The sequence below is a fragment of the Coturnix japonica genome, chromosome 1 (genome assembly GCF_054131305.1).
Source record: "Coturnix japonica strain WE chromosome 1, WE-NBRP24, whole genome shotgun sequence".
Classification (NCBI taxonomy): Eukaryota; Metazoa; Chordata; class Aves; order Galliformes; family Phasianidae; genus Coturnix; species Coturnix japonica.
Window position 1 is genome coordinate 73,837,890 of NC_140663.1, and position 19,018 is coordinate 73,856,907.

At 45.7% G+C, this 19,018-nt stretch overlaps 1 protein-coding gene and 1 long non-coding RNA gene across 5 annotated transcripts in view; one reads left to right on the forward strand and one right to left on the reverse strand.

The window, feature by feature from the left end:
- The window catches only part of ARHGAP31 (Rho GTPase activating protein 31), a 56,098-nt gene that overhangs the window by 11,372 nt on the left and 25,708 nt on the right, over nucleotides 1-19,018 (forward strand). The gene's annotated exons all lie outside the window — the stretch shown is intronic.
- Nucleotides 1,136-19,018, reverse strand: part of LOC107320404 (uncharacterized) — a 29,178-nt gene continuing 11,295 nt past the window's right edge. For 2 of the 4 annotated variants that reach the window (XR_004308893.2, XR_014945249.1), the window contains 3 exons: nucleotides 7,947-8,238; nucleotides 4,037-4,113; nucleotides 1,136-3,363 (listed from right to left, as the gene is read on the reverse strand). This is a non-coding gene — a long non-coding RNA (uncharacterized LOC107320404). The remainder of the gene's footprint in view (nucleotides 3,364-4,036; nucleotides 4,114-7,946; nucleotides 8,239-19,018) is intronic. The other 2 variants (XR_014945250.1, XR_014945248.1) reach the window with 1 other exon arrangement.

The window sequence follows — 19,018 nt, forward strand, 5'->3', positions numbered from 1 at the left end:
CAGGATATAAGGCGCTCATTAAATTATTGATGTTAGCTCTTGGCCACTAAAGACAAATCTGAACTGCAGCACTGTAGTTTTTGAAGCTCAGCCCTGCCCTAACAGTGGTTCATAGAATCATAGAATCACAGAATCACCAAGGTTAGAGAACACCTCCAAGATCATCCAGTCCAACCATCCACCTATCACCAATACCTCCCACTAAACCATGTACCTTAGTACAACATCTGAATGTTTCTTGAACACCTCCAGTGACAGTGACTCTACCACCTTTCTAGGCAGCCCATTTCAGTGCCTGACCACCATTTCAGAGAAATATTTCCTTATGTCCAACCTGAACCTCCATGGTGTAACTTGAGGCCATTCTCTCTAGTCCTATCACTAGTTACATGGGAGAACTCCCACCTTACCACAGCCTCCTTTCGTGTAGTTGTAGAGAGCAATAAGGTCTAACCCATGCGCCTCTTGTGACAGATCTGAACTCACTGCAGGACACCTCCAGGGACAGTTCAAGTACACTTAACCAGCCCATATTATTTCAGAGATATTCTAGCTTTTAAGTATCTGCAGTAACATACATCTCTTCTGTCCATCATGGAGGCAATGGCCACCCCAGCACCCTCCTTCCTGGGTTAGGCTGCATGCTAATGAGCCTGTCTGGCCTGCAGCCTGACAGAGCCATGATTCAGCAGCCAAACAATGTCTGATTGTCCCATTCCAGCAGCACAGGGACAGTCCCCAGCATGTGGGCTCTGTGTGGATGAAAGCTGAGTTCCCAGATCGGAGCTGGAACTGCATTGAGCAGGGGAGGAGGCGGAACTCTATCAGTGTCGCGCCACGAGCTATGTGGCTCATTCTGCCATTGCACAAGGCAGTGAGGAACACCATGGTGGCATCACATGCCTAGAGATGAGGGTTGCTGGTGCTTCCTTCTGAGCTAAAGACAGGCCTCTACCCCAGCATGTGCTGTTTTATCTTGGAGCAGAGCATGACATTGACCAAGTGACTTCTGCAGCTAGGAGATAGAGAAATGATCCAGCATCTATCTGAGCTAGCAGAAGGGATTACCTAAACTGGAATTTGGCCAGGATGCTGTCTTTATTTCTGCTAATGTTGCAAAAAAGTATCGCTATAAAAACTTTCTGCAAGGTTGCAAACTTGATTTTATAGCCACCGATTTAGAAGGGGGTCTATGCTTACAGCACAGCTTCCTCTGCATGTCGTGGGACATAGCTCATTACTGGCTTTTGGAAAGGACTGCCCCTACGAGTCACTGGCAGCCATTTCAATTGATTCTGATTTGGAGACCAGGCCCAGCCTTAGGCTGTTGATAGAAGGTAATGATAATGCATCCAAAGGAACAGCTGTGGGGGGAGGAGTGTGGCAGAGAAATGAAAAACAGACCAGAAGGAATGAATGTGGAAAGGGAATGAGGGTGAAGATGGAATGGAGAAAGCATGTGAGGAAATCCCAATATGCTTGAGCTGGAGAAGGGCAAGGTTGGAAAAACCAGCTTGGGAGCAAATCTGACCATATGGAGAGTGCCAGTGTGTGGGATAAGAGGGAGGAGCATCAGTGGGTGTAAGATACAAAATTCTGGCAGCTTTTCAATGGGGGTAGACCAGATAAAGAGAGGCTGTGCTGAGCACAGACAGCCAGAAATTGTGTTCAGCACCAGCTGCCGTCAGTGAAGGAAGATGCTCACAGAACCAACGGTTCTTATCTCAAACTCCTCTTCTAGATTCTTATGCAGGACTGATCCAGAAAGAGAGATGGGGAAATTATGCCTGGCTCCTTTCAACCAATTAAACCAGCTTGGATTTGGAAAGTAGAGACGCCACTGAGTTACTGCATTGCCAGTGATTTGGTTTTTCATCAGCTCGTTGCATTTTTTCATTCTCCCTTTGGTGCCTAATTGATTTTAAAATGAGCTTCATTCTCTGAACGGTTCCAGAGTCTATGGGCGTGAGCAACAGCAGCTTTGTCTCGCTTGAATAAGCTCTCAATACTTAATGTTTCAACATACTCATGCTAGGGGCACGCAGTACATCAGCTTCCTTCTTTTTGGAAGCCTGTGCAATGGTGCTATGAATCAAAACTTCTCCGGTTTTACAGTCTTCAGCAAGTTCCTGCGCTTAGATTGCGCAGCCTTGTACCAACATCGGGTCTTGGCCTGACGCCTTGGCCAGGAGCTGCAAAGGCAGAGAGCTGGCTGACTTCTACGGCAGCACTGTAGCTATTAAAATGTAAGGAAGTTTGATTAAGCATGATCTCAATGCCTTTTTCCTGCAACACCCCTTCTTGCGTTTGCAATGTGTTTGTTAGTGTCTCAAAGCCCTTAGTACAGCAAGATCCAGCAGTCAGAAAGACAAAGAAACACAGCTCAAAAAAGCAACTCCTTGGCATTTGCCTTTGAAGAAACATAGAGCATGAAAGGATTTTTTCTTGCTTCCTCTTGCCTCGCTTCCCCCAATCTTTGTTATTTCCAGCAACGACTGCCTTTATTTATTTGCCTCTATTTACTTGCTTCTTCCCCAACCACTGGACAGACAGAGGCTTCAGTGGGGAGTGGTCCAGCCCTGCTGCTAGAGAGGGTGAAACAATGGGGCTTTAAGTGGGGTTTCTCCAGGTTCCCAACACAGAACAGTTGCCTCTTTCATGAAGCGCCTGTGGGATGAGCTTGGGATTGCTACACCCAAAGCGTTTCCATGCTGCAGTGGCTCTCCGCAATGAAATGCTGCTGAGAACACTGCCTGCAGCGCCCCGAGCTGCTGGGGTGTCCAGTTGTGAGAGCCTCTTTCTTCTAGGACTGTGCTGTGTTTGCTGTCCACATGCAGTCTGGGAGCAGCTCGAGTCTGGAAAGCGTTTAAGAAAGCATCTGACTTTTAAAGGAGAAATGAAAAGGGGGAAAAAAAAAAAAAAAAGAAGAAGAAAATGGCAGGGGTAATAAAATAGAACCCAATGACTCAATGCAGTGTGGCCAAACTGTTTGTAATAATTTCCTTTAAATTCCTTTGATATAGAAAAAAAGTAATTACGAAATCATGAAGCAGGAAGCAGTCATCCTGCCAGCCAGTGACATGTACAGATGGATCAGAGCAATGCGAGAGAGATGCAGAACAGCAGGAGACTTGAGAAAACCTTTTTTAGCTCTCTCTTCTTCTTCCTCTTGTTGTTTAGTATATGCATCCATGTTGTGCTAACATTTCTTGCCCAAAAGGAGCTGCGGGAACCTCCTGCTGTTCCTTGTCTCTCCAATGGCAGCACCAAACCTTCCTGCCATGACGTGTCTCATCTGTCTGGGCTTCCTGATGGATTTTGCAGTCCCCAGATGTTTGGATACCCAATTCAACTCCAAGCAGGCTGTGAAACATTAAGTATTTTTAAATACCCGGCTTCATAATTGCTTTGTTTAACTTTGCAGCATTCTGAACTCATATAAGGGAATAATAAAAAGCACCGCTGTTTTCCTTCAAAGGATTTTGCCATTGCCACTTCTCAACTTCTGTGCTCACGACGGCTTTTGCCTTTGCACTAGCAAGGTTATAACATTCCTGTTGGCCAGAATCATGTTTTTCCAATGCTCGTTTTCAGAGCTTTCAGACAGGAGTACAAAAGGTTTGGGGTTACCCAAGTGTTACTAGATCCAACGTACGGGCTCCTGAGATCAATTTCCCTGAAATCTGGAGTGCTGGGCTGCTAGGTTTTAATCTGAGTATGTCTCTAGCTTGGCTCTAAAGGAAGGCAGGGTGAACACTACTGGCTAGGAGCCTACAGAAGCAAAGAAATTAGAGGCTTTAATATGTCACTAGCTGAGCACATAATGGATATTCTTTGGATTTTATGATTAGCTGTTGTGTTTAGTTGGCCAATGCTGCCTTCCGGATGCGATTTATAAAGTAGTCTCAGGTCATGGATAGGCAATCCAGATTCAGAAGTTGGCTGGATTCGCTTGGGAATCACTGTCTTTTGCAACATTTTCTTTGTGGGTGTTTGTTTTCTTTTGTGTGAGCAGGACAAGCTTGCTGATACATACCTATGACTTCCACGTTCCAACTCCTTTTCCACTCTGAGTCCATCAAGACATCATCCACCCAAATGTTTGCCTGCATACTGTAAAACCAAAGGGACAGTTATAAACCAGGCTGTGCTGTTAAATCATGGCAATGCGCCCAGCATTTCACTTCAAGGGTAGTGTGTTATGTGATTCATACCACCATCTCATGCTCTCCCCAGAGCCATCCTAAAGCCTGGGATGGCCTGAATACTGTGTGTGTGTGTCTAACTCTGCATGGGACTGAGGGCCCTCTGTGCCTGCAGGACCGACACATTGCTCTGTACCCCACAGCACCTACGTCTGCACTTCTTACATCTGCACTGATGTGTCTCCATGTAGCCTCGTCCTTTCTCTGCCTGGGTGGGCTGGAGGCACAGCTGGCCTGACTGGTGTCCCCTAAGGGCTCAGCTGTCCTCTGATGTAAAGCTATGGGGTAGAAGGGAATGTGCAAGTCTTTGTGTCCAAGCTGGATGGTACAGGGCTGTGCAAGCCAAGGGGCTCAGCTAGGAGTGTGTTGTGCCATGGACCCTTCCTGGCACATGGCTCTAAGTACCCAGAGTGTCCTTCTAAGTGCTCCAACACTTGGAATCTCTATAGTAGTACCCTAGGTGTAGAAGGGATTCACGTGCTGGCAGAGAAACTGTCTTACATCTTGTTCCTGTGGCTCTGAAAAGTTGTTATTTCCCCCCCCTCCTTCCCCCCCAGCACTTTAACAGTGTGCCTCCATTTCAGTACGCTGTCTTTTAGCATTGAGCTCCCCTAGAAGCACAGGCAGTGTGGCACCAGGCCAGCTCCTGACCTCAGTGACACCAGTATAAATCTGGGATGCTGCAGCCAACCGGTGTGGATGTGCTTCAAATCTGCATATACAGCAAGTGTTCCCTGTTGTAAAGGGGTCATGAATTTGTTTGGCAAAACAGCAAAACAAAAGTGATGTCTACGTGACTTGGGTGTATGTGAATCTGTCCTGTGACAAAATGCTTTGGTGGCACCCACACTTACCTCATTATCACCAGAATGAGGCACAAATTAGGTCCAGGAATGTCCAAGGGTTGCACCAGAATAAACTCAGCAGGAGTGAGATAAAAGAACAAAATTTTATGCAGGTTTGCTAACAGCAGGTAACACTATTGTTATTCACTGATGTTGGCATTGAAGATGGTGGTACCATCATCTATCTCCAAATGAAATAGATCGTGTTGGCCTGAATCTCTTGCGGGACAGAATGCTGAGAAAGCATTGGTGAGATTGGATGTGTATCAGAGGAGCACTCAAGTGGAAAGCCTCAATGATAGTGCCTGCATGGGATGTTCTGGGCACCTGGAGATGAGGTATTGTCTGTTTTGAGAGTGCTTGACTACAGAATGACCTTAAATGAAGCCAAACTGCAGACAAATATGATCTACTTTGAGGTTTGCAACAAAATTCTGCTTTGACCAGGGCCCCTCTCTGCTGTAATCGGAGAAAATGAATTGGTTATAAAATGTGGGAAAAACAACATCATGGCAGAAGGTCCATTGAACCTAGGAGAAATGCAGAGCAGAAAGCATAAAGAGCCTGAACTCATTCCTAAACAAAACCACATCCATAACACGATAGGGACCAACCAGGGAAGTGCAGCAAAGCTTTGAATCTTCTGTCTTCAGACAGAAGCCAGACGTTATGTGAGAAAGATACAGAGCTCAAAGCTGGCATTTTGCAGCATATTGGCAGGCAAAGCAGAGTGTGCAGCACAAATGTCCAGAAGTCCCATGAGGATCCTTTGTGATGGAGATACTTCATGTGGGCAGGGGAGCGATGATGAGGTAGTGAAGGTTAAACATGGACCCTATGATGGGGCAGAGAAATATGGCCTGGGTTTGGTAGCCAACTCATAGCATATCTTTGCTCTCATCTCTCCCATGAGCTGCCCTGCGATGCTGTGACAGCACACTCATTTTGTGGGTACTCCCCATGGCTGGGGTCTTCACGGGCTAACCCTTAGCTTTGTACAGAATGGCATGAGCCAGGATGGCTGGCAAGTGCCTGTGTCCCACTTTGGATTGGCTCCAGCAGGGAATATATGGAGGAGTGAGCATCCATCCCTACACTCAAGGAGAGACATGAGCTCCCAGCATGAGTCTTTGGCCTCTCGGCATCAGCAGCTGCAGGCTGAGAACAAAGTCTGTGTGTCCCTTAGTGAGCCAGGGCAGCTGGAGGTGGATTTCTTTTCTGTTGATTTCATGGCAGCGTTGCTGCTTCAGGGCACTGCTGTGGTGTGAGGAACAGCATCCCAGAGGAGGCACCCAGCGAACTGCTGACTGCTCCACAGCTACCCAATGTGCATGCCCAGCATGGGAAGCGGTCAGACCACCCTCGTGGCATCAGCAGAGCCGTCATGTTTGCTGACATTTCAAGGGAATGCAGAAGGGAACAAAAGCTGGGAACAGATGCCTTTGATCCAGTTTAGAGCTGCAGCTGGAAGATACGGGGCTGAATCAGAAATGTCGGACCCAAATCCCTTTTTGCAGGGATTCAACTTCAGTTAAGACCCCCAAAGGCAGGGTTTGAGTTTTTCTCCAAGGGAAAAAGTCTACACAGAAAAGTGGGTGCCCTGTGATCAGAGGTAAAGAAAGGAAACTAATGGTCATTTAAGAGAAGAGGATGGAAAAAGCAAGCTGTTTGGGATTACTGATCTGTGAACAGACAGGACATCATAGTGAATGACATCTCCCAGTGAATTCAACTTCCCTTACCACCCCCAGCCAACCTCCATTCCCTGAAATGATCAGAAGTAATGCAGTTTCTCCCCATATGGCCTCTGGGTCTCACCATTATTGTGGTATTCAGTTATGAGAGAATCATTCAAGAGGAAAAAAAAGAAGAGAATTGGAAAGGAGACCAAGCCACAGAGCTTGGATCCCATTCCAGCATTCCCAGCACACACGGGTACTGCCGTCTGGTCTTTTGGTACAAGACTAACTCTTATAGCAACCAACCCAAAACACCACTTCAGTGACCTGCTTGGCACTCTCTGACCCAAATCTCCTGCTGTGGTTTTAGTCTGTGCCTCCAGATTCTGGTTGAATGTTTGGGTAAGGAGGGTTCTTCTGATTTGGGAAGAGTCGAGCCTCTCCCAGAAAAACACATCTGCATGAGGTTTTCAGCTTGACTGACCTTCAGGGTCAGTGGTTCTGATAAACCAGTTGAAATCCATGTGTGCTTTATATCAGCTTCTGAACTTACAGGGGTGAGTACCTATTGATTCAGAATTTGCATGCAAGAAATCTGACTGTGGTTTAGTTACAGTGAGGGTGTCAAAACTGCAAGCTCTATCCTTAGCTCTTCCACTAACTCACTGCATGACCTCAGGCTGCCGGCTCATTTCTGTTTCTCATTTTTTGCACCTATGGGATGAGAATGATACTTCTCCTGTGTGAATTTGTGGCTCCTTGCCGAGGGGTTGGATTTTTGCTGATGGAAGCGAGGAGTGTTCTGTAAGGCCATGCTGGGGCTTTATCCTCACAATGGGGGGACGTGAGATACAAATAAGATTTCAAATGTTGGTTTGTTGTAACCTGAGGGCTGAAAAGCAAACCCTAGGACACTTGCCTTCTTTTTCTCTTCTTTGCTGACAGGAAGCACACACAATAGTCTGGACTTTGGCTTGCAAAAGAGAATGATGCTGCCATCCTTGTAACTGTGCGGAGAGCAGAAGATGCCAGCCAGCCTCTGTGGATATCACTCGATATCCATTAGAGCTGGCTCCTGTTTTGCACTGCGTTCCACTCCACTATTGAGATATTACCTTCATCCCTAAAATCAGCATTAAAACATAGAAACTCCCCATAAATAAAAGTTGTCCTGAAGGTGGTAGTACATGGGAAATAATGATGCTGAAGTACTTCACCTTCTGGAAACAGCATATCTGGATGGTTCTTTGGTTGAAAAATGGAACCAAATCCCTTCATTCCTGTGAAACATTTTGATTCTGTGAAATACACTCTTTCCCACTGGAAAATCATTCTGCTGGAAGATTTTCAAGTAGCCTTTCTTCCCGCATGCTTCAGTATCCAATTCAAACTCCAGCTGCTGGCCGTGGTCGTCTCTTCTTGTAGCAAGCGCTGGCACTCTACACTTTCCTTTACAATTACCACAGTGTGCTCTTCCAGAAGATCTTGCCGGGGCTTAGGACGCATTACCTGATAACAACATGGGAAGGACAGTGGGATTATTTTGCCTTTGCTGCAGAGGCCCGTGCAGGACCATTCCCTTCAGAGCATCTCTTGCCTGATCCTGAATATCCAGGCAGCATAGCTCACGCCCCTTCCCTGGAGGAGGCAATTCTGCAGCATGATTCTATGTCTCGCTCCTAGGCTGATTTTCCTACTGCTCAACCTACATTTCCCCTCATAATTTCATTCCGTCACTCCCAGTTACAGCCCCTTGATCATCTGGAATGGGCCCTTTCCCTCCACGATGTTTATACCCTCTGCAGACTGCTATTGTGCGTTCACTTCTCTCCTCCTAATTCAGGCCAGCTGTGCCTATTTACCACCGTCACTTTGTTCTTCCCTGCGAGTCAGTCCCTGTAGATCATTAGTCTCTGTTCCTTTTTCTCTTCCTCCTCCCCATATGCAATGTGGTATCCTGTTTTCCTTGTAACTGTAGCCATGCACAGGGCTAAAAGATTCAAGGATTTTTCCATTAATAATCCCCACACCCTTTTCCTGGTCAGTACATTGCTTAAGAGTGATTGAGGTAAGTCATTCACAAACAGCAAGCCGTACCGAGAGAGAACATGAAGGGAAAATGTGAGCTTGCTGGGATCCTGGGCTGTGCTCCTTCTTCAGAGCAAGACTTTGCTCAGGGAGCAGACTTGGAAGCAGAATGCAATCCTGCGGTGTGCTTGGTGTCCTCAGTGCTTGTGGGGTTTATCTCCTCTGGGATTTAGCTGCATGGGGCTGGGCTCCAAGTGTCCAGCAACTGCTGCCCCGGCCAGCTTCTGCCACAAGAATGTAGGTGGGTTTTTTGCCTTTGCATCTTGCCCTCTCACCAACAGATTTTGCAACTGCACCTTGAGTAAGAAGCCCCACTTCGATCTCTTGCAACTGTGCTGGTTCTGCCAGGCTTGGGGTCTGTTGCATAAAGCTGGAGTCATTTTGTCAGCCTCTGTGGCAATTTACAACCAGTGGCTGGAAGAGTAACCCTTTATTTAGAAGGTGGCCGGGCAACAAACAGGAAAGGAAGGAGAAAAACAAGTTACAACATTGAATTTTATTGAAATATATATCAAACGTCCCCAGATGACCATGTCTTAAAGGGTCTTGGTCCTGTTTTGGTTATTGCTAAGCACTGGGACCCCACTTTCTCACTTCCCCTCTTTTGGCAGTACTTTTAGGTTCAGCGTAGAAAATGCAGGGGGACCTATTTCCCTGGTCATTCCCTAGCTAGGGGAAACCTCACTTTGCAGAAGAATGTGTCCTAATGTAAGCCAGCTCCTCACCCAGTGCCGGAGGCTGTGGCAGCCGTGCAGCTGAAATACTCCGGAGGGCAGGAAATGCCATTGCGAGGGCTGGCTCTGCTGCCTGCCTGCACTGCGGTGAAGCAAACAGGCATTTCCAGACTGCTTCTTGCACACTGCAGAGCCTCCTATCACCCTGGGTGTGTTCATAGCCTGAGTGGGTTGCAATTGGTGCATTATGTGCTTCACGGACCCAGTCCTAGGGGTGGTATAAATGCACACACATGGGCTGTTCTGCACCTGTATTCTTCCCCATGCAAGGCATGGTGCCCAGATGGCAGGTTCAGCATGCTCAGGCACTCCTTGTCATCTTAGCCACCTCGTCCTTCTTAACTCTTGGTGTAATGTGGGGAAAGCCCATCAGCTTCTCTTGGTGGAACTAAGGCAGACTTTAAATGCTGTGGTCCAGGGGGGATCCCAAAAGGTGTCGGGTCATGCTCTCCCTCCCTAGGCATGCAATGGAAACGTGCCAAGCTAAAGTGCTTCAGTCTGGTGTAACCCATGTTCTGCAATCACCATCAGCTTCTCTGCTGTTGACGAAACAGCGCTGGCAGCAGCAAAGGTTCCTCCATTTAGAAGAATAAAATCGAAGGCCATAGTCTAGCATAAAGGTCTTGGCATCTCCCGCAGCTTATGACAGCGCTGCTGAAGCATGGAGGCCGTGGCTATAGCTTTTTCTTTTGTGAACCTGCGTTCCTTAGCAGCGGGAAATCAGCAGCTGTAATTAGTCTCTGATGTTCTCTGCTAAGAAGTGATTTCTTCGGTACTCACAAATACCAGCATCTCTGAGACACAGCTCTATTGCTTTGACCTCTCCTCCTCCTCCTCCTCCTCCTCATGGAGATGGGCTCCAGATATATCCTGATGTCAAACATCCCCCCCTCTGCTCCTCCTCTTTACATCCCTACTTTTGTTTTTATTCTCAGCCTCAGTGGAGGAAAATGGCTCTTGCTGGTGCTGGTGGAAAAGGATACATGTGCGGGCAGGAAGGCCATTTGCTCTGGGAGGAAGAGAGGCCTGACATCAACAGGAAGCGCGTCCAGGCGAGAGAGGCCTTGAAAACAATGTCAGCCTGGGGTCCAGGGCTCAGTGGCAGGAAATGAAGGCACACTGGTGTTTGCAGTGCAGAGGAAATGATAAGCACTACCTGGTCTGACTTGGAGCAGAGATAGCGTGGTGAAAAAAAAAGAAAAAAAAAGAGAAAAAAAAAAAAAGGAAAAAAAAAAGATTGTTTTTCTTCATGCTGGTTTGGAGCCTGTCCTTTGCCAAATGGAAAACAAAATAAAGAGCAAAATATGGAATGTATCAGGAATCTGTTGGGGGGCTTGGGAACTGAGGAGAGCAGTTGTGAAGTGATGAGATTTACTGCTTTGGTAACAGCTGGATATTGCCTTTTTTTTCCTTTCTTTCTTTTTTTTCCCCCATTGTTAGCACTGAAAATGACCCTCAGCTTGATAACTATTGCCATGCCTATTTATTGAGAGATGGAGGGAGGGGGAGGCTATATCTCAAGTGGAAATAATGTGTTTTTTTTGTGTGCAGGAAGAAAGTCATGGGGACAGTTCTTCCCACAGACAGGCCCATAGCACCCTATAGATAGATACTTCTGACTTGTCCCTGCCAGATGAGGCAGTCTTTTTGGGGAATGAGAAGGCAGCTTTATGCTGGAAGAGTTAATTCAGCTTAATTTCTTTCCCCTTCTCATTAGGAGCTGTAAAAGCCATAGCATGCCTCCTTTCATCATTTTTCCTCTGACAGCACGTTTCTGGTTTTGAAACCTTCCCCCCTCTGCCCTGCAGCTCAGCTTGGGAGAAACCAGGCCTTGTGGTTAGGCTGCATCTCATCAGCGCTGACTCCTGGAGTGGAGGCAGCCACAAGGAGCATGGCAAGAATACTTTTCTTCTAAACCATCCTGCCCAGCATCAGCCTCTGGAAGGCTTGGAGGCTCTGTGACACCATCTGCAAATGATGCTCTGCCTCCTGTGCTGCCCTTGATGAATCTTGTGGAGGTCAAAGAGCCCTCTTGCAACACAAGATCTGCCCCGAGGCTGGCAGATGGTGCGGTGCTGTTTTCCCTGCTGCCTCTGCAAGAAGCCCTGAAGGTACAGCATCACATCCAGATGTTGGGGCCAGGCTGCTTAGCAAAGTCCTTTAGGGCTTTTTACGCTCCATGACGGATGGAAAGTAAAATATGATCCCTGAGATTAAGACTGTAAGACATACCTTGGAGGGCTGCAGCTTCCAGAGGTGGAAAGGTACAGCCAAAATGTCCTCTTTCCCATGGGCTACTCTTCTTAGCTAAGCTGCTGAGTGAAACCAACCCACTGAGACATCCCAATGCAGAAATACATGCACACACGAGGAATTAATCCCCAAACAAACTGCTTTCCTTGTCTAAGAGCAAATACTTAGCTCAGAGGTTTCTTTAGCATACAGTAACAATATGCAAGGCAAGGCTAAATGAATTTTGTCTGGAATGGGAGAGCATGGAAAATGTCTGTGGCAGTGGCTTACTCTGGCTAGCTGAGCACACTGCAACAAACAAGGGAAGCAGCCCATAGTGAGGCATGTCCCAGACCTATGACATCAGCCTAGCAAGGCTTTTGTGGCTTTTGACTTGGTAAACACCATCTGTAGGCCTTTGGATTTCAATTGAGAACTTATTAAAGTTCACTAAGAAGAATTTCCTGGCAATATATATCGGAAATCTCTCTCACATATATGTACACGCATACATGAATCTATTTGTATGTATATGTTAAATATGTATACACACACACACGCAAATATATATATGCACACACCCATACATTTACACCAACATGTTGATATACATGTAGATAGACAAGTATTTTTATATATGGGTACGTGTGTCTGACCAATCACTTTTTCTGGCAGAATTTTCTTCATTCCTCTTGAACACAGTGACCAAGTCCACTGACTGTGGCAATCATATGCCTTGGGCGGCGTTACTTAGGAGGGATAGAACAGCAGGTCATTTCACCAGACAAGCATCAGTGATCCAGATCATTCACAGCTTAATCCATTTGAAATAAGGACTAACTTGTCTTCATTCTCATCTGAGCAGGGCTGGGAGGAGCATTTAGAGGTGACCTCTCACTGCCAGAAGCAATTTCTACTTAGTTTTCTAGGATTTGAATGCCACAGTAAAAAGTAAGAGTTGGATGTAGAGCATTTCTCTTCTTGTGGAAATCACAGCTGAATTCAATGGGATTTTTTGTATGAGTGAAGCTCCTTGGGTCAGGCCCAGCCAGTCTTGCAATGAAAACACTCAGTCTAAATATATGCTTCTGCAACTGTGCAAAGATGGAATGAATTTCATAAGGCTTGGCTTTAAACTATAATGTCTGATTATTGTGAGTGTCTTCACACGTTTGTTTTCAATCACACTGACATCATAAAGCTTTATTTACTTTTTTGGAAAGTCTGTTTTAATTTGCCTTTCACTTCTCATTGGCAGCCTTTAAGGGTTTGTTATTTAGGCTCCTCATCTGTCTGTCTGTGATATATAATGATTCTCAGCAATTTCTCCTGCTCTTTGCCCTAAGTTGTTGACTATCTGTAAAACAGCCCATTTGGAGTAACCACTAGAAACTGCTGTATCCAATCTTCACCAGGAGAGCCCTAGAGGCAAGATCAGTGAGGAGCCTGAGTGAAAGAGCATTGCTGCATAATCTAGTGTCAGTCTGCATCAGCCCATCAGTGTGATAGAGGGCAAAATGAGAAGGAAAGAAAAACATAGCATCGTATATAAATACGTGCTGTGAGATTCAGACGGGCAGGTTTTCATCCAGATGAAAGCTTCATCCAGGACCTGCTTCTCAGTGGCTTTGTGCTTTGCAAACAACAGTGACCTGGGCTCTCCGAGGGGTGACTGGTCGCTGGTCTTCTTTTAAAACACCTGAGCTCGCTGGCTGTGCCATTCTGCATTAGCTGACACCCCTGGATGTGTGCTTTAAGGCTGGTGAATGTCTGTCCTGTACGCATGTAACCCACTCACTGTGCAGAAAACTTGGAAAGGGAACCACAAGTGTTGATGGGCCTCCAGCCTACCCTACCCTACTACTGCTCAAAGTGACAGCAGTGATTTGCTGGGAATGAACAGCAGGGAGAACTGCAGATTGCCTGGCACAATAAAATCGAACTCAGAAAGGATTAAGGAACAAGCTAACACAGAGCCAGGCGTGGAATATATGAACTGATCCCTTTGGCTTCTCCAGGTTCTGGGTCTTAAGTATCTTTTGTAAGAATCCCCAAGCATCAGTCGAATTGTTTCTATGCTCTTCACAGCCAAGAAATAGTTACAATAGTGTACAATTGCTTCTAGCATCATTTTGGTGCTGTAAGAAGCTGAGCAAGCCAGCATCAGCTCACAGACTCGACTAGAATGTGGATACTGTGGACTGTTTATCTGACTTGCTGTTGAAGCCCTTCTAAATGAAAGCATTCATGTTAAAAGCTGTCAAGAGGAGGAAAAAAACCTTATGAAATCCATATATTTTCTTCTCTTTGTTACCAGCAGCAAAGTAGATTAGCATGGCTTACATAGATGTCTGTGCTTGAGTGTGAGAAAAATAGAATGCAGTGTGACAGCTGCAGTCCATAAACTTGTTTATTGATTTGAATGAAAGGCAGTCAGTGAGCACTCAAGAGACTGGAGCCTTGAGCACTGTCCATCTATTCTTTTTGGCATTCTTTTCTTGCAAGCTGCTTCTCCTGGATCCCCTGAGCTGCAGCATCGATACTGCCCTGCTCACTCCTGCATCCCCTCAGCCTCTGACACAGCCTTATAATCTGATATTGTGTTCAGTATGTGTCATCAGAAATGAGGTTAATGGTGACACTCTGCCTCACAGCCCTCTCATTCTTATGTTACCAGAATTAAGTACCCCAGTTACCTGTGTTGAACAAAACTGCGTACAGTACCAATCCTAATCTGCTGTTGGAATATGAATGGTAGCTGAGACCGTGCACAGCTCACTGACCCATGCTGCAAAATCTAAGCCACAAAGTTATAAAAGCTAGGAGTGGAGATATCCTGTTTGGTTATCTGGTCTTTTTTTTTTTGTTGTTTTCTTTTTTTTTCAGGAAACCCACAGCAGGATGTTTCCCTAACAAAACTATTCTTGTATTTAGTACAATCTCTTCTCAAAAGTGCCTGCACAACAGAATTTGCTGGCTATGTCCAAGATACGAGCTGCATTTCAGAGGTGTATGGTGACTGCTGGGGTTGAGAGTCAGGATTAAGTGTTTGCTTATGCAGTGCTTTCTCTGAGGTTTTCTTTGGTGTGCTGGCCAGGTCTGCTGTGAGCTCTTCCATTTCTGCCCATGTCCCACCCCAGCCATGGAGGCGGCTGGCTCATAGCTTCTGACAGACCCATGTATTGTATATCTGAGCCCATTCAGGATGGAGCTGTCATTGCAAGGAGTTGTGCTGACCTTCAGGACACTGCAGAGATGTTTCCCACAGAAACACAGGGAAAAATAATACAAAGAGTGTGACTTACACAGTGATTCAGTAGTGCTGTCCATGCAGACAGGGTCACCACAGCACCAGCTATTCACATCCTTTTTTAACTGTGTTTATGGCAGTGAGTGGGGAAGAGAGAAGGAAAGCTCCATCAAGATGATTTGGTTTTTAAGCTTGTTTGGTCTTGTTCAGTGACCTCATGCTGTTCAAACATAGGTGTGCATGTGTGTGCTCAGGGTGGTTCTGGTAGCTTGGTGCTTGCAGCCAAAGTAAACGCTGGCAGTTGATGATGAGACCATTTTATTTTTACTTCTTATGTAAAACGAATTTATTGCTGGGGAAAAGTATGCGCAGACAACCCAGAGAATGAAGTTCTCTGTTTGTCCTGGTAGGCAGAGAAGTAGCAGTTTCCCCATCCCCAGTTCCTTCAATGCACCTTACTTCTGGGCAAAGGAGGTCCTCTGCAGAGGTCCCAGGTGCTGCAGTCCCTTCCATCCCTGCCTGCTGCTGACCAGGGCATTGTGGAACGCGGAGGAGATGATGTCTGCAGGCAAGGCAGGATTCATTCCCAGCTTCTATGGGTTGGGACTGTGAACTCGGAGGCAATTTGGAACCTCAAGCTCATTGCCACAGTGTTGTTTCTTTCCTATGATTAAGTGGCGGAGTTAATGCATTGGTGTGTTCTAAAATGTGTACTGTTCTGTTATGTTTGTATGCACAAAGAAACACTGACTGACAGACTGAAACACTTCCTTTCTAGAGGGAAACACCTCCTAGTTCAGTACCTTAAGTTGAAACAAGAAACCGTTTAGATCTTCATTGTCTCACAAATTGACATGATGTGACAGGAAGTGTGCATTACTCTTAAGAGCAATGGAAGAAAACCTTAAAAAATACTGAAAAACATTTAAATACTTAAAAAAATAAAAAAACAAAATAATGAAATACAAATGCCAACAACTTTTTTACAACACAGGATTTGTTCTTTGGGGAAATCTTTGAAAAAGAAAAATACTGTTTCTTGCAACTCAAACACCAAAAGTTGGTCTTATAAATGAAATGAAACGTCTGTATTTATTCCTCCAGTTCCTTGAACTAAAATTGAAATAAAACTAAACTCCCTCCATGTAGCATAAACAAAGCACTAAGGAGAATCTGAATAGCTGTCAGTAGTTTTTATCCATGGCAGGAGACTTCAGAGAGAGTAACAAAAGGAGAAAGTTAAAAGTGAAGCCTGCTGCTATTCAGTCCAGTTTTGTACAGTGTGCTCTGGACAAGGTGACCCAGTCCAGGTTAGCTAAGTATAAGCACAGTCTCATTGGATGGCATCCGCACTGACAAGTTTGTGTGGCTAACGAAGCAATCTCCTCCCTAGGGTCCTTCTGTACTGCATGGAGACTGAGTTTATTCTAGAAGACATCACTGAAGAACGCATGCAGTTGTTTGCATCTCTTGCTGGATTAGTATCTTTCTTGCCTTTTTCTGGCTTTGTAAGATGGGACAACTCCCTCTCTCCTAGTGATCCTCTTAGGGCTGATAGGTGATTTAACCAAGTACCCGCTGAAAGGTTGTGCTTATTTTGATCCTAAAAGATCAGCCCTGTGACAGATGAAGTCTTTGTCAGATAGAAAGAGATCTCCTTGCTCACTGGTGGGAAGCTTTGCTGAGTGTTACGCCATGGCTCGGAAAGAACAGGAGAAGGGAGAGAGCTCTCATTCCATGCTGGGATGTGAGAGGCTTAGTGCACATCACTTATGCTGCAAGCCTATGGGGACAGGAGAGGGAGAAGTACCTGGCTTGATAGGATTGGCAGACAAGTAATGAAGCTGGCATGAGCTGTGGTCATGGAAAAGACCCTGCTGAAGAGAAGTGTCTGTGTATGCTAAGCTTGGAGGTAATATCTAGTGAGAGTAGAACGAGTTACTGTGACTGCCCTTCTGGTTTATTTTTGTCTAGGGGAAGAGAAGTATTGTCTTTTGTGTGCAGCATGTTTATAACTCAATTTCCCTTCTGACTGATGCTTTGCTCCACACTCTCCTCTCCTCTTCCATCTGGTTTCTATTGTAGTTTTAAATGAGGACAGTTTGGCTGTCTGGCAGAACAAGCGGGGTCTGTGTGACACCAGCTGCCTCTTCCAACTTCTAAGCTTCCAGCACAGTTTTAATTATAGAAGCGTCAAGATTGGAGACCATCCCCCCTCCCTTTCAGTGCCTGCACGCACACACAGCTCCTGCTACAAATCCCCATCCCCATCTGATCTTCCTTCAGGAGACACCCACAGCTCTGGGACTGTGTCTCTCTGCACCTACGGTTGGTAGCCAGATCCAAAATGATCCAAATATCTCAAAGATGGCTGGAAGTGGGATGGACCCCACTCTGACCCCATATCCCTCAAGTGCACTAAAGACCCAGCTTTGTAGGAGATCAAAGCTGCTTAGGAATTTCAGAGCTGCAGGTTCTGCTCAAAGAAAACAGTTATTGTGCCAGTTTCATACAAGTGCTACATTTAGGGACTTGCTTTGCAGGAATCTGATGCAGTCCTTTCACCTCCAAGGATCTGAGGTCAAAGCCTTTAATTTCTGGTTGCAAGTGAAATATTCCCTATGTGGGATTTTATTGACATCACAAAACCACTACACATTTTGACATAACCAGCTGTTTCTCTTCATAAGAGTCAAAGACCTGGTATGGCAGGAAGTCATGTATTTAATGAGTGAAGGGCACTGGCAGAAATACAGGAGAAGCCCAGGGCTGGAAAAGAAGGGCAGGTTGCAGGGCTAGAGATATTGACAGAGGTTGGTGCACACTGTCCACCTGGATCCTCTAAGGTCGTCTCTACTATGGAGTCTTCACTCACTTTCAACGGTGAATTTTATATGTTTGCTGCAGATTATTCTCCTTAGGCCTGTTTTTATCTTACCAGTCCTCAACAGATGGAGCTGGTCTTCTCTGGTCTACGTATAAGAGGTTTGCTTATGTGCCTGAGGCCTCCTGACCTAATTTATCCCCAGAAAATTAAACCTCAGCAAAAAAAATTGTGATTTGATAGGTCTCACTTGTGAGAGGTCAGATTAGATGCAATAAACATCAGTGTATGCATTTTTATTCAGCACACTTGTTCTTAACACTGGGGTTTTAAGAAGGGTCTAACAAAGTGCACCGTTGGTATGAACTATATCCATGTGGCAATGCTATGTTTGTCTACTTGAAAGGCTGTTTAATTTTCTAACAGACTTTGTCACGTAGCTTTCCAACTCAAATAGGATTTCTGTTCAATTAAGTCGTCTTTTTCCAGATGGCATGGAGTGGTCCACCCGTTCTTCCACCCCAATGGAACTGAAGGGAAAAGGATCAGCCTAGCTTTCATTTTACTGCTCACTTCACATTAGTTCCCCTCAAAGAGACCCCACCCAAGAAGGCAATTGTAATATGCCACGTACTCATAACTTCTGCCACAAAGGCAGTGCAGACTAACCAGACAAAACTGAAGAAGAGGCATGATGTCATTGGCCTTTCCTTCTCTTTATTTCTAGCATGCTCATCATCATATGATATAAGTTCTCTGTTACGGTTACAGATAACCAAGACTTATTTTGGGATAGGAAGGTCCTCTTTTTTGATGTGTCACTTGGGCTTTTCTTGGCAAGACATGTAGGAAATGTTATACTTTTGGTTTGCTCTATATCCTTCCACATCACCCAGTTGTCTGAGTAGTTGGGTTCTGGAGGCACTGCAAAGAATGTTTTTCATGTTCATTGGGGAAGGCACTGGTGTGAAAAAGTCCACGACTGCCTGCTGAAAAGCTTTTGCCCTGTAACTTCACCAGCATCCCATGAATGCTGTTGTTGCAGTAGGGTAAGGCCTCTGCCAAAGGCTCAGCTGCTAGTTAGCCTGAACCCAGCAATGTGAAGCTCTTAAAGCTTCAAAAGCTCTTCAAAGCTCTTAAAACAGCACAAGGACTTTAGGT